General features: G+C 56.0%; 1 protein-coding gene across 2 annotated transcripts in view; it reads left to right on the plus strand.

Annotated features, from left to right (window-relative positions):
- The first annotated feature begins 7780 nt into the window (after positions 1-7780).
- The window catches only part of CLIP2 (CAP-Gly domain containing linker protein 2), a 66039-nt gene continuing 45972 nt past the window's right edge, over positions 7781-27847 (plus strand). The window contains exon 1 of one of the 2 annotated variants that reach the window (XM_084881980.1): positions 7781-8106. The gene's annotated coding sequence lies outside the window, so the exon portion shown is untranslated. The remainder of the gene's footprint in view (positions 8107-27847) is intronic. The other variant, XM_084881981.1, reaches the window with a different exon arrangement.

Below are 27847 nucleotides of genomic sequence, written 5' to 3' on the forward strand. Positions count from 1 at the left end.
ATTAGAGCTTTGATTTATGATAGTTAGCTCAGGAAATGTTCCTTAAAGAAAGAACTGGGCCCGTAAGAAGGTGGGCATTCTGTGTGGGGATCCACGTGTGGCTTCTTTTGAACAAAGTGCCACATTGCTAAAAAGTAAATTGAAAATCTCTGACTTAAAAAAATTCCCAAAGACTTAAACTGTGGGGAAAAAAGATAACCATTTTTACTACATTCATCTTAAAAACTCCTGTCCACTCACAGAATACAATCAAGTTAAATGACAAATCACTAACTGGGAGAGGTCTTGGCGATTCTTCAGACGGATAAAGAAAGAGTGTCTGATGTCCTAGCTGGTTTGACTTGGTGGATAAAGCGTTGGCCTGCAGACCTAAGGGTCCTGAGTCTGATTCCGGTCAAGGGCATATGCCTGGTTGCAGGCTTGATCCCCAGGAGGGGGTGTGCAGGAGGCGGCCAATCCATGATTCTCTCTCATCATTGATGTCTCTCTCTCTTCCTCTCTGAATCAATAAAAATATATTTTAAAAAAAGAAATAGTGTCTAAGACATGTCAATAATCCTACGAATCATAAAGAAAGAAGACAAACCACCCAATAGCAAGCAAATGCATGGATAACTATTTCACAGAAGAGGAGCCCTTTGAAAGCTGCCTCATTTGTAGTCAGGTTCTGGTTGCTTGTTTTGCTTTCTTTTTGCTTTTTACAACAATCAAACCAGCAGAAATTAAAAGGTCTGACAACATATGGTGTTATTATGGACACTGCGCCAAAAGACCTTGTATTCTCCTAGCTGTGCACCAAACCAACACCTGGGCAAGGAACACCATGAGTTTTGCAAAAGCAACAAAATTAAACACGACCCCAAACTGGAAGCAATCTAAGGCTCCGTCAACAGGAGGAGGAGTGTGCTGAGGGACAGCACACAATGGACACTCCGCGGCCACCCTCCTCTGTGTGGCTGAATCCCGAACATCCGTTCGCAGCACAGGAGAAATCACAGAAATACCTACGGCAGGCTCCCATGCAGTAGGAACACAGCACTGTTTGAGGGGGCACACATGTACAGAGAAGCAGAGCAAAGGGAGGAAAACCAAATTCACGACAGCAGGGTCCTTTGGGGAGGAGATGGGATGGAAAGGTGTGTGTAAGGGGTTCGAGGTCCTGGGAAAGTTTTCTTCTTTCCCCCTCCCCATTGATTCTTAGAGGGAGTGGAAGAGAGAGGCAAAGACAGAGAGAAACATCGATCTGAGAGAAACACATTGACTGTTTGCCTCCTGCACGAGCCTCAACCGGGGCCTGGGCCGGGGAAGAGCCTGCAACCAACTGAAATTGAACCTGGGACCATTTGGTCCACAGGCTGACGCTTTATCCATTGAGGCAAACTGGCCAGGGCAAGGTTTTATTTCTTAAGCCAGATGTTTTTAACATCGCTGCCCATTGTGTTATCATTATTATATTTATCATTATCATTGTGTCATGATTATAAATGTGCCTTATATGCATGATATTTTATAATCAAAACCAAAAGCAATGTACCCCACAGCTCTCCCATCCATGAACCAAGGATGGTGGGGGCAGAAACCCAAAGTCTCACAGTGTTTCCACCCCAGCCTCACCCTGATCTAGAAACTCCCCTCCACCCCCACCCTGAAATACAGACCCCAACACTATAGGAAAACTCCTGTGTCTCCTTGCACAAGTTCATTCATGTCTGACAGCAGATTGTGGGTTTCCCACACCAAGCAATTATCTACCACAACTGTTGGGTGACCTACACTGTCATTCAGTTCTGACACTATCTCTCTGCACAGAGCTCACAGCTAAAAGGCTCAGTGCCACAAGCCTGCCCCCTCCCTCCACCTCTGACGCAGGTTATTGCGGGTGCTTGGTGCTTCCGATGGGCTGGCTGCCAGAGAACACCCTCAGATCTGTGCGGGCCCTCTGACTGTCGCTGAGGCCTCCCGGGATGTCACCTCCCAGGGACCCGTGGGCGGCTGGAGATGGAGAGAGGAAAAGGAGCGTTGGAGCTCCTGTGGGGAGTAGAGGGGACTGACTGGGCGCCTTGGGACAAGGGATCCACGCCAGCACTCCCCCTGCACGGGCTGAAGCATGCTGTGCTCACTGCCTCGGCTGTGCAGGCCAGCAGCCCTGGGAGCTCGTGGGGAGGCTGGGGCGGAGCTAAGAGAGAAAGGGAGAGTGGTAGTGATGGGAATGGAGGCACACAGCCATGGCATGTCTTCATGGCCCTATGCAAGGTTTGCAGAGGCTGCTTTCAGCACCCCAGGCCAGGGGAGGAGAGGAACCAGCTCCCTGATGACATTCACAGACACCCTCCCTCCTGCCAGACCCAAAAAAGGTTCCTTTTGGTTCCTTCCTTCTCACTCCTTTGCTAACACTTTGACCAGAGCTGACCACTCTGCTCCTGCCCCTCCTCGTCCGACCGAGGAGAAAGGACAGGTGTGAGCACGCTTGTGCAGAAACAGCCTGGTGCCCTGAGCTGCCTGGCACACATTTTATCCTGCAGATGAGAGTCAGACATGGTGCCAGGCCCCCGGCCATGCTTCCATCAGAGCAGCATGGCTCTGGACTGTGTCTGTCTGTCTGTCCTTGTGTGCGAGGTGGGGCCTGCCGTTCGCGTCTGGCAGACAAGGAGACTGAGGCTGGGCCTGAGTCCCCCCTCATCCAGGCCCATATCTGGTGCATCACATGCATGGAAAGCAGCGCCAGGTGCACAGGCCTGCGGCTCCCCAAGCTGGTCCCCCTTCCTCCACACGTGCCCCGCCCAGCGCTGCTCGTCCGAGCCGAGCCGAGGGCGCACTGGCGTCGCTGTCACTACAGCTCCGGAGGGCACCTCCCCCCAACTGGGCCCCCTGGAATCAGCCTGCCAGCGGCCTCACTTTCCTTGGGACCCAGCCTCCATTCCTGAGGGTCACAGGGCCTCTGTCCACAGAGGGGGAGATTCCCACACCACGTCCCGGCAGGAGCACGTGGAGAAGGCAGACTTCCATGGCGGGGCAGCGGGTTGGGAAAACAAGTATGCTCATGTCCCTGGCCCTGCATTGTGTGCGTGTGTGTGCGTGTGTGCGTGTGTGTGTGTGTGTGTGTGTGTGTGCGTGTGTGTGCGTGTGTGTGTATCCTCACCAGAGGATATTTTTTCCATTGATTTTTAGAGAGTAGAAGGGAAAAAGGGGGAGAGAGAAACAACATTGATGTGAGAAAGACATAGCAATGGGTTGCCTCCTGCAGGGGCTGGGGATGGTCAAGGGCACGAACCTGGGGATGGATAACCCAGGTACGTGCCCTTGACCAGAAATCGAACCTGTGACCCTTTGGTGCGTGGGCCCATGCTCTAACCACTGAGCCACTGGCCAGAGCTGGCCCTGCTTTCTTAGGCAGGCAGCTAGGTCCATCCTTCACTTCAACTGCAGGCAGCAAAACTCTCCCCTCAGTGTCAGTGGGGTCCCTTCTCTCGCTGGGATGAGCTGGGAGCCCAGAATGTGGGGGTCCTGTCTCCCACAACTTGCTCTTTCTCAGGCCACACGCTGCTAGGAATAGAGGCTGCTGTGGCTGGGAGCCATACTTCTCTCTCTGTCCACATGAGCACTCCCCACCCCCTGGCCCTGCTCCTCTAACCTGTCACCACACTGTCCCTCTAGGACTGAGGGAGCCAGGCTTCAGTCAGGTCCCAAAAGCCCTCCTCCACAGCCCAGCCACGTGGGTCCCTCTCCATAGAGGCCTGCTGCCCCTGCCTTCATCTCAGCTCCATTCCCTCGTGCTCAGGTGGCCTGAGTTCTCCGAGGCTCCTCACAGCAGCACCTCTGGGCTGCGCCCTCTGCCTGCCACACACTCAGCCATCAAGACACATCTGGGCGGCCACCTTCTCCAGGAAGCTGCCCCTGGTCCCACACGTGGAGAATGAATGTGGCCCAAAGCACCAGCCAAAGCATCACAGGCCACTCCGGCAGTGCGCTGACACCTCGCTCTGTCTAAGCCTGTGTACCTGTCCTGCCAATGTATTCTGTAGCCATACGCCGGGCAGAAAAGGAGCTAAAGGATGTGCAAGCAGCAAAGGGGGTTTTGTTGCTAGGACACCAGCAGTTTGAATATGAGCTCTCACTTTTGTGTATGATACACACATGGGCCACATCTGTGGGATGAGGGGGCAGTTTATGAACAGCGAAGCACAGCGGGGAGCTGTAGAGACAGGAGAGCGGTTTTCAGGGCTGACAGCTTTCCTGATGGAGCTTTGTCTAATGGTGCTTTGTCTTTCCTGCTGAAAAGCAACAGGGATTGGACAAATGACCTTCTAGCTCCTCTCCAAACATCTGGCTCACAGACATCCAAGGCTCAGGGGCCCCAGACGGTGTGTGTGTGTGTGTGTGTGTGTGTGTGTGTGTGTGTGTAGGGGGATGGAAAGGCGCGTGGATTGGTCCAAGAATAGCCAAACAGATCCCTGTGGTTCTCTCAGGAAACCAAGGTGGCTGAGAGCATCGGGAGGGGGCGGGGACCAGGAAAGTCATGCCTCTCGGCTGGAGTGAGCCTCCTCAGGGCTCTGCTTCCCAAACGCTCCAGGAGCAGCTGCTACCTTGGCCCAATGCTCCTCCCTCAGCAGCAAGGTGAGCAGAACAAGTCCTTTCCAGAAAGCCAGGTTTCCTTAGTTCCTCAGACTGTTCTGTGTTCCCAAACTGTGTTCCTTCCTTCCCCTGGTGCTGAAACATCCTTTCTTATAGGAAAGATGGCGATTGCATGGATATTTTTCCCAATGTCTTTTCACAGTCAAATAACAAACTAGTCACATTCTGTCAGTCTCTCATTTTGGGGTGTTTGGTGGGGTGACTGATTTGTGTGACTTCTCAGAAGGACCCAGTCTGTTCTCTGTATCTATGTTTCTATTCTGTTATTAGCTTGTGCTGTTCATTAGATTCCACATGTACGTGAAATCATGGAATTTGTCTTTCTCTGACTGGTTTATTTCACTGAGCATATTGCTCTGCAGGTCCAAGGTCCATCCATGCTGTCGCAAAAGGTAAGAGTTCCTTCCTTTTACAGCGGAGTATTTACTATTCCATGTGTAAAGGTACCACAGCCTTTTATCCACTCATCTACCGATGGGCGCTGGGGCTGCTTCCAAATCTTGGCTATTGTAAATAACACTGCAATGATCATGGGGTGCATGTATTCTTTCAAATCAGTATTTCAGGTTTCTTCAGATATAACCCAGAAGTGGGTCACTGGGTCATAAGGCAGTTTCATTTTATTTTTTGAGGAAATTCCATACCGTTTTTGACAGTGGCCGCACCAGTCTGCATTTCCACCAGCAGTGCATGAGGGTTCCTCTTCTCCACATCCTCACCAACAACTTGTTGTTTGTTGGTTTATTGATGGTAGCCATTCTGACAGGTGTGAGGTGGTATCTTACTGTGGTATCAATTTGCATTTCTCTGACAATTAGCGATGTTGAGCATTTTTTCATATGTCTATTGGCTAATTTTATGTCCTCTTTAGAAAAGTGTCTATTTGGTCCTTTGCCCATTTTTAAATTGAATTGTTTGTTTGTCTATTTATTATTATTATTATTATTATTATTATTATTGGTGTTGAGTTTTATAAATTCTTTATAGATTTTGGATATTAACCTGTTATCAAATGTATCATTGGTACCGAAACTGGTTTGGCTCAGTGGTAGAGTGTCAGTCTGCGGACTGAAAGGTCCCAGGTTCGATTCCAGTCAAGGGCATGTACATTGGTTGCCGGCACATCCCCGGTAGGGGGTGTGCAAGAGGCGGCTGGTCAATGTTTCTCTCTCATCGATGTTTCTAGCTCTCTATCTCTCTCCCTTCCTCTCTGTAAAAAATCAATAAAATATATTTTTTAAAAATTAAAAAAAAAGTATCATTGGTGAATATATTCTCCCATCCAGTGGGTTGTTTTTACATTTTGTTGTGGTTTCTTTTGCTCTTTACTTTAATGTAGTCTGTTAATTTTTAATTTTGTTTCCCTTGTCCAAGGGAATATGTCAGAAAAAAAATATTGCTAGGAGAAATGTCTGAGATTTTACTGCCTAGGTTTTCTTCTAGGACTTTTACGGTTTTGAGTCTTACATTTAAGTCTTTAATCCATTTTGAGTTTATTCTTGTTAAAAGCCCATCATAGTGACCAGTTTTTCCCCCTCTACAGTGTACACGGCTGAGAGTCTACCTTATACACAAGTTTTGGATGTGTGTGTTTCATGTGACATAAATATAGGAGTGTTTCCCCATTTATTACAAACACATTACACATAGTGATTCAGAGAATATAAAACATTCCATCATGTGGATGTCCTATCGGTCCTTAAAGTGAAAATGAAACAATAGAAGGTTGTGACCTGCAGGGCAGCCAGGCCTGGTCTGTGGCTGCCCCCGCGCAGGCCTCGGAGACCCTGCCCCGCCCCGTTATTCCTGATGTGCTCTTCCCACAGGCTGCCTCCCACACCTTGCTGCTGGTCATGGCCAGTGTCAGCAAGAAAATGGTCAAATCAGCGCTTTCCATGGAGACAAAAGGCCAGAGTGAGAAAGTCCCCCTCCCTGTAATCCCAGCTCTCTCCCCCCCCCCTCCCCCCCCACCGATCCCCCCACCCCTCAATCCACAGGCCTGATGCTGGGGCATTGTGCCCGCTCCACCTTCCATGTCTACATCATTGGTTTGGCTGCAGGAAGCAGAGAACCCAACAAGATAGAACCCTTAGTCTCTCACCTGGAGCAAGCCCCGGGGGCCATCAATGCTGGTGAGTGGTGCTTTTGCAGCTCTGCCCGCCCAGTCCAGGTAAGGAGAGGCTAGCACTGCAGATCTGGGAGCTGGCAGGGAGGGAGGGGGCTGGCGGGTCTCCCCCCACCCGCTGCAAGCAGGACGGAAGGTGGCTGTACGCACTGCACTGGCTGGGCACAGGTGAGCTCAGGTGCATCGCGGCAGGACCTGTGTGATCTGAAATCCTCCCTGCCGCCCAGTCTCACTGCAGAAATCACAACTTCCCCCAATACAGCCAGGTTCCCGTGCTTAGGGGACACGAAGGTGAGTCTGAGCCAGGCTCTGAAGGGGAAGGATGATTTGTGTGAGGAGGAGAGGGGGCAGCATTACTGGTAGAAAAACCAGCAAGGCAAAGGCTCAGAGGTTAGTTTACCAAGGGGGAAAGGGGACACAAAAGCACAGAGGCCGACCACAGCCAGGCTCCTATGGGTGTTGGGATTCATTTATTCCTTATCTCTGGCTGCCACTTAGCCCCTGCTCCCCCACTCCGGGGGCTGGACCCCGCCCAGGGAAGAGGGGCTCAGGGTTCATCTGCCTCCGATACCCAATTTTTGCAAAGACGTGCTGGGAGCAAATCACCAAGAACCCTGTGTCATTCATTTATCACCATCCCCTTTGGCCTCAGGACAGCTCCGTAGGATCCGGAGTTCCACCCTCCTCCTCTCTTCCTGTCCAGTGCGAGTCACCTCTTCCGCGAAGCCTTCCTGGAACCTTCCCGTCCCTCCCCCGCCAGTTTCCCAGGCTCCCACCTCTCCCAAAGGTCCCGGCCATCCTTGTGAGCAGAGCAAGGCTAAAAAGGGGTCTAGAGGGCCAGCGCCGAAGTGGGTGTGGGCGCACCCGGGACACCTCCAAAGCGGACTCCTGCGAGAAGACCCGGAGGCTCTCCGCGGTTCCCGCCCGCCCGCGCGCGGACCGGCTCGGCGCCGGGGCCCGAGAACCGCGAGGCCGCGCGCGCGCCCGCCCCCGCCGCGCCGGCCCCGCCCTCGGGCGCTCTCCCCGGCGCCGGCCCCTTTTGTTCCCTCCCGGAGCCGGGCCGCTCGCTCCGCTCCGCTCGCTGCCGGGCTCGGCCAGGGGCGCGCAGGCGGCGCGGGGCTGCCGGGGCCGCTCCTCCTGCTCTCCCGCCGCCGGCACACGCGGCACGGGCCCGGTGCGGGGCGCGATCTCGGTGTCCGGCGCCGCAGGGCTCGGCGGGGCGGGGCGGCGGCGGGCTCGGGAGCGGCCGCAGCATCCTCTCCCCCCGCGGCGGCGGCGGCGGCGGCCCGCAGAGGAGGAGGAGGAGGCCGGCGCCGGCCCGCCGCCCAGCCTGCTGCCGAAGGGCGAAGGTAGGCGCAGCGGGCAGCCTGGAGGAGGGGGCTCGCCGGGCAACAAAGGGCCGAGGGGTCAGGGGCGGCGGGGGCCCCAGCCCGGGCAGAGGCGGGCCGGCCCGGGGACATCGTCGGGCGTGGGAGAGGCAGCGCGGCCGGGGCGGGTGGGTGGGCGTGAGCGGAGCCCATCCTGGGATGCACCCCAACTTCCCCGTGCCTGCGAACCGGGAGGGGTGCTCTGGCGGTGGGAGGCGCTGGCCGGGCTGCGCGTCCCCGTGGCGAGGGCATCGTCAGCACCTCGTTCCCCCATCTACAGACCGGGGTTCGGCACATCTGCTGGGGGGTGGGGAGGGCGCTCATCCCCTCTCCCAAGGGCAGGGCGAGGGCTCTGGGCTCACCGGCCCGAGGGGCACATCCTGGTGGGCGCGGCCTCCCAGCCCCCTTCTGCAGACCCGGGGTCTGGGAGAAGCGCCTGGCTGATGCCCTTTGCAAAACTTGGTTGAAGTGCCTAGCAGAGGAGGTTAGGGGGAGACTGGGGCAGGGCGGCTTCCCGCAGGGGGTGTCTCCCCCCCCACCCCCCTTAAGCTGGCGCTGGTGGCTGGTGAGGCAGCAGATTTTCTGCCCTCCCCAGAGGGAGGGGCCGCAGCCGCCACCGAGGATGCTTCGCTGGGCCTCCAGGACCCGCCCGTGCGGGCCGTTCAGGCGGGGCCTGGGTGGGGCGGGTGCTGCCTGGGCACTGCCACGCTGGCTCTAGCCCCACCCCCTTCCTGGAGACGCTTGGCAGAGGGGCACCTTGTGGGGAGACACACACACACACACACACACAGCGGCCCATCCCCCAATCTTTGAGATCCTACCTCTCCCTTCTGGGTGAGAAATGGGAGTCCAAATGAGGGGGTGCTGGCTGTCCTCACCCTTGTAAGATGCCCAAGGAGGCTAGTGGGCTGGCCTCCGGCTGCTGACAGAGTTGGAGCGGGGCACTGGGAGCACCACGTGGGGCCGCCTCATCTCGCGTGTGTGCCTCACACTCCCCATCAGTTGTAATGTAAACAATGAACCCTTCATTCACCCCGCTGCTGTCACCTGGCCCAGCTGTGCCAGGGGCTGGCAGGTACCCAGGTCTGGGGGCATCGCTGCCACTAGGGAGCACCGCCCATCACCAAGCGAAGTGGTGGAGGAGCTGGGGGCAGAGGAGGGACACGCAGAGGGTGGGGTTCATGGAGGGTGGGGTAGAGAGGAAGCTTGATGGAGCCCATGGCAGAAGTTTGCTGCCACGATGCCAAATGGGCTTCAGGCAGGGACATGGCCTGGGCAGGGCCTGGAGTCAGCGAAGGGGGCAGGAGTCCTGGTAGCTGCTGGGTTAGGGGGGCAGTGAAGGATTTAGGTGAGGGGTGTGGGGTTTGAGGCAGCCGAGTTCTGTTGAGGGAAGGGATTGTCTTGTCCTTTCTACTTTCCCCGGTGGGGCCCCTCAGATGCCTTCCTCCAAGAGGGGTGAGCTGGGATGCTGTCACCCGCAGAGCCTGGCCTATAAGGGGCGGTGGGCTGCATCTCTGTGGAAGGGTTAGAGATGGAGAGGAGTTTCAGAGGCAGAAGAGCCTGGCAGAGGGCGCCTGTGGTAACCTAGGCACACGGGTGCCCCTGCAAGCCCCCAGGGCCGCCCAGCAGGCTGGGAAGATGCTGCCTAGAATTTTGCACCCAGATCCTGAAATCCCAAGTTGGGGATTCACCCTGGGGCACTGATTCTTTTCCAGCATCTCCTCTTCACTGTAGTGGTTATGAGTTCAGATACTGGGGCCCTGAGAGCCTGGGTTCAAGTGCCAGCTTTGCCACCTACCAGTGACAAATCACTATACCTCTCTGCCTCATTTTTCCCATCTATAAAAACGAGGTTACTCATGGTATTTACCTGTTAGGGTTATTGAGAGAATTGAATCGATGTGTGTGAAGTATGTTCACTTGATGGAGACATGGCCAATGTTATAATGTTATTGTGGCTGTGCCTGATGGCCCTACATTCTACACACACACACACACACACACACACACACACACACTTATTCCCTCTCCATCTGTTGGTCCACTGTCAGGCAGTCCTGTCTATTAGCCCCGCCCAGGCCCTGTTCTCTGCCTCACTGCAGCCTCCTTCCCTCCATTCCCCACCAGCCCTCCACTCTGGTACCCTCCCTTAGCAACGGGAAGGCCACCATCCCCACAGCTCTAGCCATCCATGTTCCCTCCACTCTGGGCCACATGTAGGGACAGTTCCCCTTTGGCCTTCCGTCCCTGGCCCTGTCGCCCTAAAGATTGACCTTGCCCTTTTGATGCCATCTACTCTACCTCTGCTTCTCTGCCTAGAGGAGGGGAGCTTCGTTCTTGACCCTCCTGGTTCCCTGCCACCATCGTCCCGGTTGTTTTAACAAAATACTACAGACTTTTCACGACAGAAACTTATTTCTCACCGTTCTGGAGGCTGGAAGGCTGCCAGTATGGTCGGGTGAAGGCCCTCTTCCAGGTTGCAGCTATCTCCTTGTACCCTATGGTGGAAGGGGCCAGGGAGCTTTGTGGGGGTCTCTCTTAGAAGGGCACTAATCCCATTCATCAGGGCCCCATCCTCATGACCTAATCACCTGGCCTCACCTCCTAACACCATCACATTCAGCATTAGGCTTCATTGTATGAATTTGGGAGACACAAATATTCTGACTATAGCATCTGGCTGGGGGTTCTTGAGGGGAGAACATCGGTCTATGTGTAGGTTTAAAATAAAACACAATACATATTGAGTGTATGCTAGGACCTTTTCTGAGCTCTTTAAATGTGTTAGTTTTTAGACATCTTCGTCACATTCCCTGTATTTTAGAGATGAGGAAATCCAGGCAGAGAGAGGTTTTCCTGTTTGCCCTCCATGCATTTGTTAGGCACCTACTGTGTACCTAGAAGACATGCCCCCTTCGCCATTTGACCCGAAAGCACGATTTGGCCGTGCTGTCTTCAGACTCCTCCACCTCATTTGCTCAAGTCCAAAGTCCAAATGCTCTCCGACTCTCAGGGCCCCGGCTGGCGGTGCCTTGCCTTCCCAGCATGCTCTCTGGTGCTGGCCCTACCCAAACCGGCCTCACCTTGTACACTGGGTAGTGGGCATGGCTTGCTGATAGGCGGGCCTGCCCTTGATCGGGAAGGGGAGCAGGCTCTGCCCACGTCTCTGGGACCATTTTGCTGCCACGGTCAGAAACCTCCTCCAATCAGGTTAAGTGAAAGGAGCGTTGAGAGGAGGGGAAGGGCACTTTGTAGCAAGCAACTGCAGGCAGCCTGGCTCCCCCAGGACTCGGGAAGCTGGCAAGCAACCCTTCCTCCGGCTTTCCTCTCCGCTGTGGTTTCATCTTCCCCACCTCTCCCGGGCATCTGTCCCCTCTCTCCCTGTGGGCTCGCTGTCTCTGGCTTGTTGGTGTGGCTGTCCCAGATGGTGGCTTCCGCTTGAGGCCACGGGACCTCCCAGGAGCACTGCCCTTGGTCTTGGGGTGCCCGAGAAACCCACTGGCCCGGCCTGGGTGACTGTGTCCGCCCTGTCCACTCAGCCGGGGGAGGCAGGCCCCGTGGCCTCTAGGACGGGGGTGGGGGGCAGTGCTGGGCACAGATGCTACAGTGTCCGCTGTGTGGTTTATGATGCATGGTTTGCTCTGGGGAAGGATGGGCAAATGGGTTCTCACCCTCCTTGAGAGCTCTCGGTATGATGGAGGAGGCAGGCCCACAGCTGATGTACCAAAATGCCACAGGACACGCAGTGTGGGTCCCCACCCCTGGGCACTGGGATTCCTTGGGAGAAACTGGAGTTTGCTGATCTCCGGGGAGGGCGGGATGGCTGTGCCTCATGCGTCTCCCGGGCCCTGGCTTGGAGCTGAGGAGGCGCCTCCCTTCGGGGCCCGCAGGCTGGGTTCCTATTTCCAGTGTAGGGCCTGCCCTGTCCCCCCACTCCCTGCGCTGAGCCGCGCTGCCAGGGTCAGCACACAGACACAGTAATACAAAACCCATGGTTTCAGAATGAAACGCTTCGGAATGAGAGCGAAATGGTTCCCTTCTGAATAGAAAGCAGAGCACGGCAGGTGGTTTTTATTAACGAGGCTTAAATGCGGGGCCCTGTCCACTTGCTGGCTTCCGTCTTCACTGAGCAGCCCTTGCTCCGTCCCTGGAATTTTACCTTTGACCCCAGCTGCAGCCAGAAAGACACCCACTCCTCTTCCACTTCCGTCTTTGCCTTTTTGCCCTCTTTGCCCCGAGAGGGTGGGGTTTCAGGCTCACAAGGAGTGCCTGGTCTGCCAGCTTCCCCTCCCGGTGGTGACAGCTGTCCTGTGGGTGTCCAGGGCTGATCTCCTGCTTGGACCCTCCCTGGCCCCAGCTCTTCCCTGGGGTGCCCCACCCTCACCCCCAACATGGGGCATCGAGGATGGGTGGGTGGCTGTGCAGAAACCAGCCTCTCAGCCCTACCTGGTTTGACTCGGTGGGTAGAACATTAGGTTGTGGACTGAAGAGTCCCGGGTTCGATTCCCATCAAGGGCACATCTCTCGGCTGCAGGCTCGATCCCCGGCCCCAGTCTCTCTCTGACTCTCTCCCCCGCCTTTCCACTCTTCCTAAAATCAATGAAAAGCTGTCCTCCGGTGAGGATTCCCCTGCCTCTCAGTGTGTAGGGCGCAGAGTGCACTCCAGCTTTGGACCCTGCCTTTGAGAAGCTCCTACTGAGTTAGGAAGACGTCAGCACCCAATTGGAAGTGGAAACAAGACCAGCGCCTCTGAGGAGCACTGGAGGACCAGGTGGAAGAGTGGGGTCATGGCCCTGGCAGGGTTGCAGGTGGTTCTGGGTGATTCTCAGGTCCACAGGCTCGGGCCTGAGGGGGCCTGGCTCCCTGGAGGACTAGGACTGGGCCGCGCCTGGAAGGAGAGCGAGCTGGGGGAGTGAGGAGGCCTTCCGAGGGCAGAGGAGGAAAGGGAAGGAGAACGGTGGGGAGGCTCAGGAAGGAGCCCCGTCTGCGTCTGGTTGTAGGGCCTGTGATGAGGAAAGGAGGGACATTTGAGTTTGGGGCTGCCCTCTGTCCTGATTCTGCCCAGGTCCTTTTCACACGTAGGCCGTTCCCTTCATAAATTCGCTTGTTTGTAGCTTCGGCCACTCAGCTTCTTTCAGACCGGAGGTGGTGCTGGGCTCGGGGAGCTGGGAATGGAGGCGGGGAGACATCCGAGAGGGTCACGTGTGGACGCTGTCTGATTCCAGAAAGGACTTGAGGTGATTTGCAAAGATAAACGCAGTGTAACGAGATGAAAAAGACGGGAAGTGGGGGCCAGAGGGAACGCAGGGTAGCAAAAGCCAAATGATGCCCAAAGGGGCCTCGGCACCCTCAGATCCAATCACCAATCGAACCCGGGACTCTTTGGACTCTGAGCTTTCCAGCGGCTGGATCTGAGGGGGCCACGCAAGTTCGGGGTGGCTTTGTAGTGTCACCCTGGCTCGGTAAGGCCACGCTGTGTATAAAACAATGGCCTGAGCGAGGGATAGCACCGCCAAGTGGAGCTGGATGGTGTGGTCCTGGGACAGACAGATGTCCAGGATGCAGAGGGTGGGAGGGAGGGCAGCAGCCGCCTCTGATCCTTCTAATCCTCCTCCTGGAGCGTCCAGCCAGCAGCTGTGGCCGGGCTGCTGCCTGCAGCCAGCCGCTCCAGTGTCTCATGGGCTCCAGAGGTGGACGAGACCCTGTGAACGAGGAGCCAGACTGGTCCCTGCCCCGAGAACCCCCACCTTGCGAGGAGGTGTGGGGGGTCTGATACAGGACTGTGCGCACCCACTTGACCCCAGGAGTTGGCTAAGGGATAGAAGAGAAGTGGAGGCATTCCTGGCAGATGGTGTAGGCCCTACTGGCAGTGTTCCCCAAAGTGTGGTACGGGTACCCCCAGGGGTACGGGAAGAGTTTGGTGGGGGTATGCGTTGCACCGGAGTTCGGTGGGGATATGCACTGCACCGTGCTTAGCTGCGCCTAATTCTACGTTCTCATGAGTACGAGGGGTACTCAGCGTTACGGAAATTATAGAAAGGGCACACATATGTCAAAAGTTTGGGAAACACTGGTAGGGTGTCTAAGGAGTTCTGAGAAGTTTAGGAGGGCTGAAATGCAGGGCTCAGGAAACAAGGCCAGGGCAGGTGAGGGCCAGGGCAGCGGGCAGGAGTGCTGCAGACTGTGGCCTTGGCACTGAGGGGCCGTGGGCTGTCCTCATAACCTTTCGCCTAAATCTTTGCCCTTGTCTCTCCCACCCCATCCCCATCCCCCGACCTGGGTTCCTGGAGGAGAGTTGGTTTTGGTTCTGAGGAAGTAAAGAGAAGTGGTTCAGAGCGCAGGCTCGTGGCCAGGGGGCCCCAGTTCCCATGAGACCTCTGCCGTTCGTCAGTTGCATCACCCTGGGCAAGTGGCTTGACCTCTCTGGGCCTCAGTTTCCCCATTAGTAAATTGGGTCTCCTACTAGTATCTTCCCAGGACTGTTGCACAGATTAAGTGGGTTAATTTTATAAAAGCGGTTAGACCGGTGCCTGGAGCAGAACAAACATGATAGACCTGCAGCTGCTGACGCTGGAGCAGTTCAGTGGGGGGGAGGGTCTCATCCCACCCCGAGCACACAAGCTCAGAGGCAAGGACAGTGAAGAAGCAGAGCCCTTGGCAGGGAGAGGTGTGGGCACCGGCGCCCTGGCCCTATGGCGGGCTGGCCCTGGGAGGGGGAGGTTGACAGCAATAACAGTTGCATGAGTTTGGGAGAGCTTCCTGTGGCAGCTGTGCCGCCTGGAGCAGGACCCTGCTCCTAGAGCCGGCCTTGGTCCCTGCTCAACCCCCTCCAGTGGTGGGGGCGCACTGCCTCTTTGCTCGTGGGACCCGTAGCGGGTGAGCACCCTCTGTGTGCTGAGGGCGTCAGATGTGCTGGGTGCTGGCCTTTCTGCAGGATGCGAGCCGTTAGAACCTTGTATTGCTCCTCTCTGTCCTTCCCAGACATGGCTTCAGGCCAGCCGGTGAGTGCCGGGGGTGTGTGAGCAATCTGCCGTGGGCCTCCAACTGAACGTGGGGAGGGTAAGGGTGGCGGAGGAGGGCATTTCCATTCATTCCCTGTCGGTGGGTCAAACATTCTGAGCTGTGTGTGTGCTAGGCGCTGTCCTAGGTACCGAGAGCCCCACCGTGAACAAGATAGACAAAGAACCTGCCTCTTAAGCTGCTGCCAGTGACAGCGGAGGGGTGTGCCAGAGGCTGAGAGGAAGGGCCGTCTAGGCAGAGGGCACAGCATGTGTCAAGGCTGGAGATGGGACAGTCTGTATGGGTGTGGATCGGTGTTGGGCATTCTGCCAGAATTTGGTGGCTGGGGATAATGGAAGGCAGGGGTTGCCTTTCTGGAAGCAAAAAAACAACCACCACATAACTTAGAGGGCTTGTAAGTGACTCACCTCATGTGTGTCATCAAGACCCCTTTTCTACACTTCCTTCCTCTGCCTTCCTGCAGCTTTGGGTTGCCCTTTGGAGATGTAGATGGTGCCCTGGTCTTGGTTCACCCCCCTGGCTGGGTCATGCCTTCTCCAGGCTGCCACCACCTGGCCCTTCCTTGTGGGCCTTGGTTTACCGCTCCACCCAGAGCTGGCTGAGCTCCTCATGCCACAGAGGGGCCAAGGCGGGACCTCGGTGGGCTCAGCCTTCCCACCCCTGCAGGGGAAGGCTTCTGTGCGGAAGGAGGCCCTGTGCTGACTCCTGACCTTCTTTGGGGAGGTTGGTGCCTGGGCAGGCTGTTCAGTGAGTGCAGCACCCCTGAGGGCCACGCTCTGGGCCCTTGAAGTCCAAGGGGCTCGGGCCTCCCCCAGGGAGCTCACAGAACTGTGGAGAGGCGGACGCTCTAGGTCCACATGGTTAGGTGCCACCAGCGGGGCCAGTCTGATGGGAGGGAAGGTCCTGCAGCAGCAGGGACCATCCCTGCATCCTCCACTCCTTCCCAGGAAAAATTTTAAAACTTTTCATTGCAGTACAACCTCCACACAGACGGGTGCCCCTGTCCTCAGCGCACTGCTCGTGGAATTTTCTCAGAGTGAAATGACTGTGAAACAGCAGCCAGACCCAGCATCAGAACCTGCCAGCTCCCAGAAGCCCCTCTTGTTATTACTTCCAGTCACTATGCCTGGCCCAGCATGACCCCTTCCCTGATTTCCAACGCCATCAATAAATAGACGCTGCCTGCCCTTGAACTTCATTTTAAATGGAAGCATACAATCATACTCCATGCACTACTATATTTCCAGCTTTTCCCCACTCCAGATTATAATCCCACATTGTTACCTGTGGCTGCAGTTCATTCATTCTCATTGCTGTGTTTAATTCAATTGTGTGACTTTATTTACACACGTGACTGAATGACAACTTATTGAGTCATTCTCATGGTGGTGGATATTTGGGTTATGTTCAGTTTGGGAATATTAGGAAAAGAACATGTCTTTGGTACACATGTGTACACATTTCTGTTGTTACACAGGCTGGTGCATGTATGGTGTTACCCTGATGACTACTAGAGGTGGACATGTTTATTGGTCTTTTGGATACCCTGTTGTTGTGAAGTGCTTTTGCTGGTTTTCAAACGTGGCTTGGCAGAGTTCTCTTTCTATTCTGAGAGCTTGTTTGGAGGTTCTGGCAGGGGAGCGCAGCTACTCGTATACCCTTGACCGAAGACCGGTCCTCTCCTCTTGTGGGAAAGTCGTCCTCTTAGACCGAGCGCGCAGCTTCGGGAGGGACGCACATGGATCGGTGAGGGAGGAGGGGGACACCCGCCTAGCCAGCCAGATCAGCCGAATCAACCCTGGCGATCAATGGGGTGACAGATGTCGCAGCCAGATTGCCCTCACATCCTCTCTTTCTATTCTGAATGTGAGTCCTTTGGAGAATCCAGGAGTTGTCAATGTCTTCTCCTCCTCTGTGGCTTTCCCATCCCCCCTCCCTCAGTGGTTTCACTTGATGCACAGAAGCTCATCTTGTCCAATGTATCCATCCATCTTTCCCTTATCTCTAGCACTTCCTGTGTCCTGTTTAAGGAATCTGTTCCTACTCCAATGTTATGAAGTCTTCCATGTCTTCTAAAGACTGGATCATTTTAACTTTCTCCTTTAGATCTGCTGTCCATGAGGAATTGATCTGTATGTGTGATGTGAAATAAGTTTATTACTTTCCTTTTGCTACTATAACAAATGACCACACTCTTTGGAGTTTATTTATTCATTTTGAAATATATTTTTATTGATTTCAGAGAGGAAGAGAGGGAGATAGAGAGATAGAAACATCAATGATGAGAGCAAATCATTGATTGACTGCCTTCTTCACGCCCTTTACTGGGGATCAAGCCTATAACCCAGGCATGTGCCCTGCCTGGAATCAAACCCAGGACCTCTTGGTTCGTAGGTCAATGCTTAATCCACTAAGCCACTATAGCCGGGCTCACACTTAGTAGTTTAAAACAGCATCTTACAATTCTGGGGGTCGGAAGTCTGAAATGGACCTCAGGCTACCGTCCGGATGTCAGCAGGGCCTCCTTCCTTCTAGAGGCTCAAGGGAAGAGTCTGTTTCTTCACCTTTTCCAGCTTCTAGACACGGCCTGCGTTCTTCGGCTGGTGGCCCCTGCCTCTGTCTTCAAAGCCAGCAATGCTGGACTGCGTCCTTGGCACACTGCCATCTCTCTGGTTATCCACCTGCCTGGATATTACAGGATAATCTTCCCATCTCAAGGGCAGCTCATTAGCAACCTTCATTCCACCAGTAACGTATTGCCCTTTGCCATGTAGACATGTTCACAAGTTGTGAGGGGGGCCGTTACTGGGGAGGGGCCATTATTCTGCCAGGAGGATCAGGCTGGCTGCACAGTTGACCCAGCACCACTTACTGTAAAGACCTTTCTTTGCCCACGGGTACTTTTTGGTTACTTGTGCAGGCTGAGTTGGACAGAACCTAGGAGATGAGGTGGCTTTCCTGCAGCCCCCTGGTCTAGAGGTACTGGATGGAGCTGCCACAGAAATCCGAAGGGGATGGGGCCGTCATGAGGGACGGACTACTGGGTCACTAGCCTGGCCTGGGAGGCAGGACACGGGAGCCCATTCCTTCCCTTGTCCTGGCGTCCTCTCAGCAGGGACCCTCTGGCCCCACACAGGCTTCTTCATTTGGGAGTTGAACCTCAGTGTGCCGTTCACTTGCTCTGTGACCTTGGATGAGTCTGCGTTGGGCCTCAGTTTCTCATTCTTTGAAATGGGAATAAAGATGGGTCAGAGGGCAATGTGAACTGTGTTGTTCCCAAGCCCTTCTCCATTGGGAAAGGTGGGAGACTCCATCTGTCTGAGCCAGGCTGACGCCTCACCAGCATCTTGGGCCAGGGGCAGGAGGGCTGCAGTTGTGTGATTGGCAGGCCAATGGCTACCACACAGCCAGGAGCAGGCTCTTGGGCCATAGTGTAGTTCGGAAACTTACCAGCTGTGTGTGTGTGTGTGTGTGTGTGTATGCACAGGCGTGCGCCTGCACAAGGCAGGGAAATGTATTGATGACCTTCCTTCCCCTCCCTACACCTGACACAGCCTTGATCCCCTCTGTTCTTGGCTGGGAGACAGGATTCCTCCAAACCCGAGGGAAGGTGGTCAGTCCCGTGTGTCCAGCTCAGGCTGCACTGGCTGTTCCCGGGCTCTGCAGTGGCCCCAGGCTGTTGGCAGGACAGGGGAGGTGCTGACTTTACAGAGTGGAGCTGCGGCCCTGAGATCGGAGGCTGTGACCATGGAGAGCCTGTGGGACCGGAGCCAGACGCTGGACTCAGGCCCTGCTTGTGTCCCAGCTGCAGGTGCCGGAGCAGATGGGGCATTGGGCTGGTCTGTTCCTCCCTGGTAGACCATGAGCGTCCCTGCGCTCCCGTCCACGCTGCTGGCACAGTGTGCTCTGCTCTGCCACACCGTCCTTCCAGCCCCCTCTGTTCTCCAAGCCCCATCTGCGGCTGGAGCCCGGGCCAGCCCAGCCCAGGTCAGCTCTGAGGATTGGGAGGGTCCCTTCTCCCAAGGTAAGGAATGGCTGGCTCTGGATGGCTGCCAGGCCCCCTGGTACTCCCAGGGCAACTTGGGACCCCAAGCAGGGTCCACCACCGCCCCATTCCGGGGCCCCCTGTCCCTACCCCAGCTGGCGAGTGTGCTGAGAGTGTATGGCCCTGGCTGCAGCTCCCCACAAGGCTTCACTGGCCCAGAGTGAGCTGAGGGTGGGTGTTGGGACAGGGGCCTTGGCAGATAGGCACCGCCATCTTCCTGGCTCTCCCTGGCTGGAGGGGCCGCTAGCCTGAGGCTCAGGGCTTTGGCTTCTGACTCAAGCTGGCAGGACTCGAGGGAGCCCGTCCCAGCCCTGGCCTGCCCTCTGCTTGTGCTTGGGGATTCTAGCGTTACCACTGGTGCAAGTTCCTAAGCGCCGGTCAAATGCAGACGGAATAAACCTCCCTTCCAAGCTGGATGGGACGGGCGGGAGGTGCCAGCTGGGAGTAGGCTCGTGGAGACAGTCACACACTTCCCTGGGGCCTCTGCTGGGTCCGGGGTTGGGATCGCACTGGGTTTCTAACGCAGGCATGGCTGCTGGGGGACCCGGTGGAGCAGGGCTAGGGGGAGCCCATGCCAGGCTCACATAAGAACTCTCCTTCCGTTTGGGTACCTTTGGCCTGATGGCCAGCACCTGTGGGGGTCCTTCTGTTTGGGGACTGTTTGCTCTCCCCTCCTCTTTTCTTTCTTTCTTTTCTTTTCTTTTCTTTTTTTTTTTTTTTTTAATATATTTTATTGACTTTTTACAGAGAGGAAGAGAGAGGGATAGAGAGTTAGAAACATCGATGAGAGAGAATCATCGATCAGCTGCCTCTTGCACACCCCTTACTGGGGATGTGCCCGCCACCAAGGTAAATGCCCTTGACCGGAATCGAACCTGGGATCTTTCAGTCCGCAGGCCGACGCTCTATCCACTGAGCCAAACTAGTTTCGGCTGCTCTCCCCTCCTCTGGTGCCTGTCTTGTTTTTTGTTTAAGAAGCGAGTATGAACTATTTCAGGCGTTCGATAAAGGAATAGGGAGCATGCAGTGAACACCCATGTGTATCCCGCAGGACTTAAGAAATCAGTCTTATAAATAGAAACGAAGCCCCAGTTGCCCCCCCACCTCCCCTTGGCCCTGTTCCCATCCCAAACCCGCACTTCCTGGCTGTTGCATGAAGAGCTGCGATTAGCACCCTCCCGGGGCCCCCCAGGGTGCAGGGCCCGGGTCCTGGCTGGTCTCCTGCCCCAGGCTGTGCCCCCCCAGCCCACACGCTCTCGCTCCGTGGCCTTTGCAGCACTTGGCATCACCGGGCTTTTTGACTCTTCGCCCATCTGATTGGGTGGGAAATGGGAGCTGCTTGCGGTTTAGACGCGCATTTCCCTGAAGGCCGGGAGGCCCAGCGGCCCAGCCGGACGTTCTCTCCTCGAAAGCTGCCCCGTTCGTGCCCTTCTGTTGTTGGGGTGCCCTCAGTGTGCTCCCTGCGATGCCTTTCTTCCTTCTCTGCAGCGTCTCCCATTGCATACCAGTGGGTGCCCAGGCCTGTGCGCCTCCCTCTCCCCAGCCTCACCAGCCCCCCGTGACTCCCCGAAGGGCACAACTTGTTTCATGCCCCCCTTTCCCCCCCTCCCCGCCAGGGTCCCTCCGTCACCTCGCACTTCCAGCCCCTGCCTTCTTTCTCTTGGGTCCCTCCCAGTGGGCCCCTCCCAGACTGAGAGGCTCTGCCACCTGCTGGAACCCTGGCTCCCCTGTCCTCTCTCCTGGCCAGCCCCTCCCCTCTCCGTCCCCTCCAGCCTCTGCCTCTGTCGCAGTGCAGGCCTCACCGTTGCCCCTTGTCTATCACAGCGGCTTCCGGGCCCTCACTCCCTCCCTCACCCCGCTCAGCTCCCGAGAGCGGTTTTGCTCATGGGCACACCTGCTCTGTCCCCATGGCTCCTCACCCCTCCAGCCTGACGCCTGGAAGTAGGTGTGAGCATTGGGGTGCCCAGTGGGTAAGGCTAGGGGAGCCCATGCTACAGCCACATGAGGGCTCCCCTTTAGTTCCGGTAGCCCCAGCCTGGTGGCCGGTCCTGGAAGACCCCTCTCCTCCCATCACCGTCCCTTCCAGCCCCTGAGTCCCGCCCTCCACTCACAGTTTAGCCACCAAATCCTCGGCTGTTCAACTGACCTGGAGGGGTGCGGTCTGTGCCTGGCTGGTTCCACGTGCCCCCCGCCCCTGGCCACCACTCCCTGCTCCCTGTTACAGAGCCTGCCCCCTCCCCACCCACCCCAAGGTGTCAGTTCACCTCTGGACACATAGTCCCTGCATTCCGGGCACAGGCTCAGGAGGGGAGCGGGGAGCATGGGTGCCCTGACTGCCAGGGCCGCTGATGGGGAAGGAGGAGCAGCACAGGCAGAGCTGTCCCTGTCGGGGTGAGTGTCCGTGAGGCCTCAGCCAGCAGCAGCGTCCTACCCAACACCCCCCCCCCCCCCCCCCCCGGCCGGAGGCCCTGGCGGGGAGCCATGGCCCGCTCCCCCATCAGAGTCTGACCCGGGAGCCCCCTTCCGGGGGCCGCCTCTCCCGCCCTCTGGGCAGGCTGGCACGGAGAGATGGGCTTTCCACTGCCCTATTTGGCACAGCCGTCCTTCCGTCGGGCCGCACCCTGGGCCGCCGTTTGGCAGAAAGTTCTTGGTCCTCATCTGCACTGAAACTTCGGTCCCCATCCCCCGGGGGCGGCGGGGGGAGCAGCAACTGAAATGGAAACCCTGAAATGCAGCCGGTTTGTCCTCAGTAAATGGTAATTGAGGGCAGCACAAAGGGGGCCTGTTGGTCTGAATGCCACCCGCCCTCTCCCGCCTCCCACCCATCGTCTGGGCCGGAGTCCCTGGGGGAGGTGGTGTGGGCATCCCGGTAGCCTGACGGGAGCTGCCCTTCCCAGCAGCCCCTGAGTGCCAGGCACGGAGGGGCGGCTCTGGACTTCCCCCCATTTCACAGGTGGTGACACTGAGGCCCTGGGCCGAGCTCCCACAGCCACTCTGAGAGTCTGGGGTTCGGACCTCCCCGAAGCTTAACTCCACTTCCTCCGAGGCCTCCCCCCTGCGCGGCCTGGCCAAGGGCCAGTGTATCACCAATTTATCACCGTGTCTAGCTTTTTCCAAGAAGCCCTTTCTCTTCCTCTCTCCCAGGAACTGAGCTGAGTCACAAAGGCCAGTTTGCCCCAAACCTCCTCCCCCCGCTTCCTCGTCATCATTCCTCATCTCCCCTCCCCCCTGCTCCCCAGCTCTGGAGGCCCTGGGGAGGTGCGGGTGGGGAGGGGGCTGCTTGCTTCTGCTCCCTGGCCGTCCCCACACCCTCAGCCGGCGGCTGGGACTGAGTCAGTGCTGCCTGGTCCTGCTTCTCGTCTCCCACCAGCTCCTCTGTTCCCCTTTGTCAGCGGGGCACGTGGACACTGTCTCCGGAGGCCGAGGGTCTCACAAACGCTATTCCAGGCCCGGGCCGGGCAGTGTGCGGGGAGGGCCGCACGGGATCTGGTTTCTGAGCTGCAGGTAACTTTGGGCGAATCCCTGAACTTTCTGAGCTGCGGATGCTCTCCCTCTGTGATGAGCACTGCCCCCTCAGGGCTTGTGAGGACTCACGAGGCCACATTCCTACGGGGCCTGCTGCATAATAGGCTCTTCATACTGGAGGCTCCTGGGATCATCAGGGCGACCGTGGAGCCTCCGGAAGCCTCTCTTGGGAGGCGTGTCCACGGGGATTTGTCCTCTGGGCCACCGCAGGCGTGTGCTCTCTGTGGAGTTTCCGGATCATGGGCTCTGTGCCAGACATCATGCAGGGGCCGAGTTCTCGAGAGACTGTGGCCCCACTTGTGGTCTGCGAGCTCTCAGGAGGCAACTGAGAACAGTATCTTCTCTCCTAGCTCAGTGTGTGTCCTGAGGTTTTTGTAGGGCAGAATTCTGGGAGACTTCCTGGAGGCTCCACAGAGGAGGAGGCATAAGGTTAGGTGTTCTCACAGGCGGTTGGAATGGGTGAAGCAGGGGGGAGAAGAGGCGCAGGCAGAGTCTGGGAGGCGGGGAAGTGTCAGCTATGTGGTCAGCAGCAGCACACCCGGTTGGGGAGCTTCTAACGCAGGGGCAAGGTTATATAATACCTGGCCACCGTCTCCAAGGGCACCCTGGCTAGTGGAGAGGTCAGACCAGCGACATGAAACACCATGGCCACAAGCTACTCAGTCCTGAGCAGTGGGCCCTGCAGAGGCGAGGGGGTTCTTCTGGGGCTCTCCCCTGCCATGGGCCAGCATCATACATTTACTCACAGGTGCCCTGTCGAGCTCCTATAGGCACCCTTGTCAGAACTTAAGGGCACCACAGCCAACAAAACAGACCCAAACCCCTGCCTGTGTGCAGTGGAGAAAAACAAAGCAGGGTCAGGGTGGGGAGGGCTGGGTAAGGGGTTGCAATCTGAGAAGGGAACATTGGAACAGATGCTTAAAAGAGATGAACAGCATTTGAGGGAAAAGCATTCCACGTAGCGGGAACAGCATGTGCGAACGGCCCTGAAGCTGAAGCGTGTGTGTGACTCAGGAGCTGCTGAAGGCTTTGGAGGTCATTGCACTACGATGGAGACCCTTTGAGGATTTTTAAAAATATATATATTTTATTGATTTTTTACAGAGAGAAAAGGGGAGGAATAGAGAGTTAGAAACATTGATGAGAGAGAATCATCCATCAGCTGCCTCTTGCACACCTCCTACTGGGGAAGTGCCCACAACCCAGGTACATGCTCTTGACTGGAATTGAACCTAGAACCTTTCAATCCGTAGGCCGACGCTCTATCCACTGAGCCAAACCAGTTTCGGCGAGGATTTTTTAAATATATATATATATATATATATATATTTTAAGTTGAGGTTTAATTTACTCATTTTAAGCAGACGGCTTGATGACTTTTAATCTAAACATACAATTATGCAGCCATTACCACAATCCAGTTTTAGAAACATCTCTTCCCCCCAGGAAGTTCTCTCATGTGTGTTTTCAGTCAGTCCCTGCTCCCACCACCAGGCCGCTGATCTGCTTTCTGTCTATACTTTTGAAATTTTGTATGAATAGAATCATACAATATGTATTCTTTTCTATCTGATATCTTTCACTTAGTATAATGCATTGAGAGGCTCATCCATATTTTTGTATGTGTATTTTCTTCTTCTTATGAGTGCTGTACTATTGTACAGATATAGGACTGTTAGAGTTTATATATACATACTAGAGACCAGTGCACAAAATTTGTGCATGGTGGTGGTGGAAGAATCCCTCAGCCCGGCCTACACCCTCTCCAATCCGGGACCCCTCAGGGAATGTCCAGCTGCCTCTCACAATCCAGGACCTCTGGCTCTTAACCGCTCACCTGCCTGCCTGATCACCCCTTTCTGCTCCCCTGCTGCCCTGATCGTTCCTAACCGAACCGCCTCTGTCTTCTGCATCCAGGACCCATGATTCCTTTCTCTGGCTGGTTGCAGTCACCTGGGACCCGGGAGGGACCCGGGCTTCCCTCCCTCTGGCCAGCTGCAGGCACCCGGGACCCGGGCCAGCTTCGCATGGGCCGGCCACAGCCGCTGGGGACCGTGGGCAGGCAGTTTTGCCTGGGCCGCAGCCCAGGTGCCCAGGACCACGGGGCGGGCAGCTTGTCCCTCTCCTGGGCTACAGGCACTGCTGCTGGCACCCAGACCACAGGGTGGGCAGCTTGTCCCTCTCCTGGACCGCAGTGTGGCTGGCCCCCATTGCTCTCCCCAATGTTGAGTGTCTGAGCTAGTCAGGCATGAGGGTGTGATGACCATTTGCATATTAGCTCTTTATTATATGGGATATATATAATGATTTCGGAGAGGAAGTGAGAGGGAGAGAGAGCAAGAAACATCAACAATGAGAGAGGATCACTGATCGGCCACTTCCTGCATGCCCCACATTGGGTGGGGATCGAGCTTGCAACCTGGGCATATGCCCTGACCAGGAACCAAACCGAAACCTCTCAGGACCTCCCAGTTCACAGGTTGCTGCTCAACCACTGAGCCACACCATGTTTGTGCATTCACCAGTGGATGGACCTTTGGGTTTTTACCATTCCTTGGTTATTATGAATAAAGTTGCTATGAGCATTTAAAAATAAATCTTTAGCTGAAACTGGTTTGGCTGAGTGGATAGAGCATTGGCTTGTGGACTGAAAGGTCCCAGGTTCAATTCCAGTCAAGGGCACATATCTTGGTTATGGGTGCATCCCCAGTGGGGGATGTGCAAGAGGCAGCTGATCGATGTTTCTCTCTCATCAATATTTCTAGCTCTCTATCCCTCTCTTCCTCTCTGTAAAAACTTAATAAAATATATTTTTTAAAAAATCTTTGTATGGATATATGTCTTTAATTCTCTTGGGTGTTTGGGTAGTATGGAAGGTATGTATTCAACTTTTTTAAAAAAATATATTTTATTGATATTTTACATAGAGCAAGGGAAAGGGACAGAGAGCTAGAAACATCGATGAGAGAGAAACATCGACCAGCCTCCTCCTGCACACCCCCCCACTGGGGATGTGCCCGCAACCAATGTACATGCCCTTGACAGGAATCGAACCCAGGACCTTTCAGTACACAGGCCGACGCTCTATCCACTGAGCCAATCCGGTTTCAGCTGTATTCAACTTTTTAAGAAACTGCCAAACTGTTTTTCCAAAGTGGTTGTACCGTTTTCATTTCCACCAGCAATGAGTGTGCGCCAGTTTCTGTGCATCCCCACCGGCACTTGGTATTGTCCAAGTTCAGCCTGCTGTTCAGCCTTTCTAATTGGTGTGAAGTGGTATCTCTCTGAGGTTTTGGTCCTTACTGCCTAGTGACTGATGATGTTGGTCATGTCTCCATGTGCTCATTGCTGTTTGCGTATCTTCCTTAGTTAGTGAAATGACATTCTGTTTTTTGTTCATTTTTTATTAGGTTGTCATCTCATCAGTGAGTCGTAAGAGTTCTCCGTATGTTCTGAACACAAGTCTCTGTTAGATTCATGATTTGTAGTGTTTTTTTCTTGGCGGGTCCTGGGCAGAGAAGGGGCCATGGGCATGGGGAGGGATCCTTGCACCAGGCTTCAGTCCCAGCAGCACACTCTTCTCTGCCTCCGGCGTGTGGACTGCATCAGGGTTTCCTAGGCCAGAGGGTTCCCTGGCTAAGCCACAGGAACAGGAAGCTTGTGTGGCCACCCGCAGAGTGGCCACCCGTTCGCTGTCACCAGAGACCACCCTCACATGCCCTTGTTGGCTCAGCGTGTCCCTGTCAGGCTCGGGGGTGTCCACGCAGCCTAACCAGGCACACAGAGACGTCACAAACTGGGGGGCAGTTCCCCAGTGAATGAACGAGCTTCCTGGAGGGCCAGATTCCGGGGAGCTCTAGCCTGACCATGTGTCTCCAGGCCCCAGAATTCCCGGGGTGTCAGAGTCATGGGTCAGGGGACGGTGGTGTTGGGTTTGAAGGCTCCAGGGCAAATCAGGGTCAGCAAGAATGCCCCGTGCTCCTGCCGGCTCACCTGGGCACGTCGGCGGCAGCACAGTGCACCATGGGGGAGCTCATTTCCTCTGTTCGTATGGCTGGCAGCCCTGTGTGAGGAGCCGGTTCTTCCCTTGGCCGATCGTCCCAGGACCGGGTAGTGGTGTCGCTGGCTCATCTTGGTGGCCCGAGAGCCGATCTGGGGACACTGTGAATTCCTGTCGTGAGCATTGTAGTTGGCTTCTGTATTAGTCGGGACCTCTGTGGTTGCAAGCAATGGTGTCCCCAGATAGGTGTAGGCAAAAAGAGAAAACGATGCATATGTGTGTATGAGGATGTGTTGGCTGATGTAAGCAAGAGGCTCAAGGGACCGTCTTCAGGCTCAGCTGGATCCAGGCCCTCCACATCCAGCCACTCAGCCCTGCTTTCTCTGTGTTGGCTTCGTTCCTGGCAGCGCTCCCAGGTGGTAGCTGGGATGGCCCTGCAGTTACTGGCGTCCATCCCACACCCAGGCAGCCCTGGGGCGATGAGAGCACCTCTTCCTTGCAGGGGTCTTCAAACTACGGCCCGCGGGCCACATGCGGCCCGCAGAGGAGTCTGATCCTGCCCGCCAGGTTTTTTGGGCAGTGAGCTCAGCCGAGGTGTTACAGTAGGAATTAGTAGTTCATATAGTCCGGCCCTCCAGCTCTCTGAGGGACCGTGATCTGGCCCCCACTTTAAAAAGTTTGAGGACCCCTGAAGGGTTCCAGCCAGAGTCCAGGCCCTGATGCTCCTCAGGTCACATGACTTCCCCTCAGCTGACCAGGAGGGGCTCTGACCGGGTCTGCGTCGTGTCTGCTCCAGGAGTGTGTGTGGGGTCAGCCCACATAAGTCACGTGGATCCAGAGTGGAGATCGGACATACAGCTGGACAGATGCAGGGTTTGGCATCCCTGACTGTCAGAGTGGGGTGCCCAGAGGCTTTGATTTCTCCTTCTCAAGGTCCTGAGGGGGGAAATCTCTCATCAGAACCCTCCGTTCGTCGGTGGTGCTCCGCCTTCCCTCTCCCCACTGGACGGTGTGCTCCGAGGCAGAGGCCCGGGGCTCCGGCAGGACGGGGCCGGGCCCATGGGGGGGCTCTGCAGACAGGGGTGCCGGAGAGGGTGTGCATACGGGGCAGCAGGGGAGGAGGACCGGGGACG

Source organism: Pipistrellus hanaki, assembly GCF_964339955.1.
Source record: "Pipistrellus hanaki genome assembly, chromosome: 4".
In the NCBI taxonomy this organism is placed as follows: domain Eukaryota; kingdom Metazoa; phylum Chordata; class Mammalia; order Chiroptera; family Vespertilionidae; genus Pipistrellus; species Pipistrellus hanaki.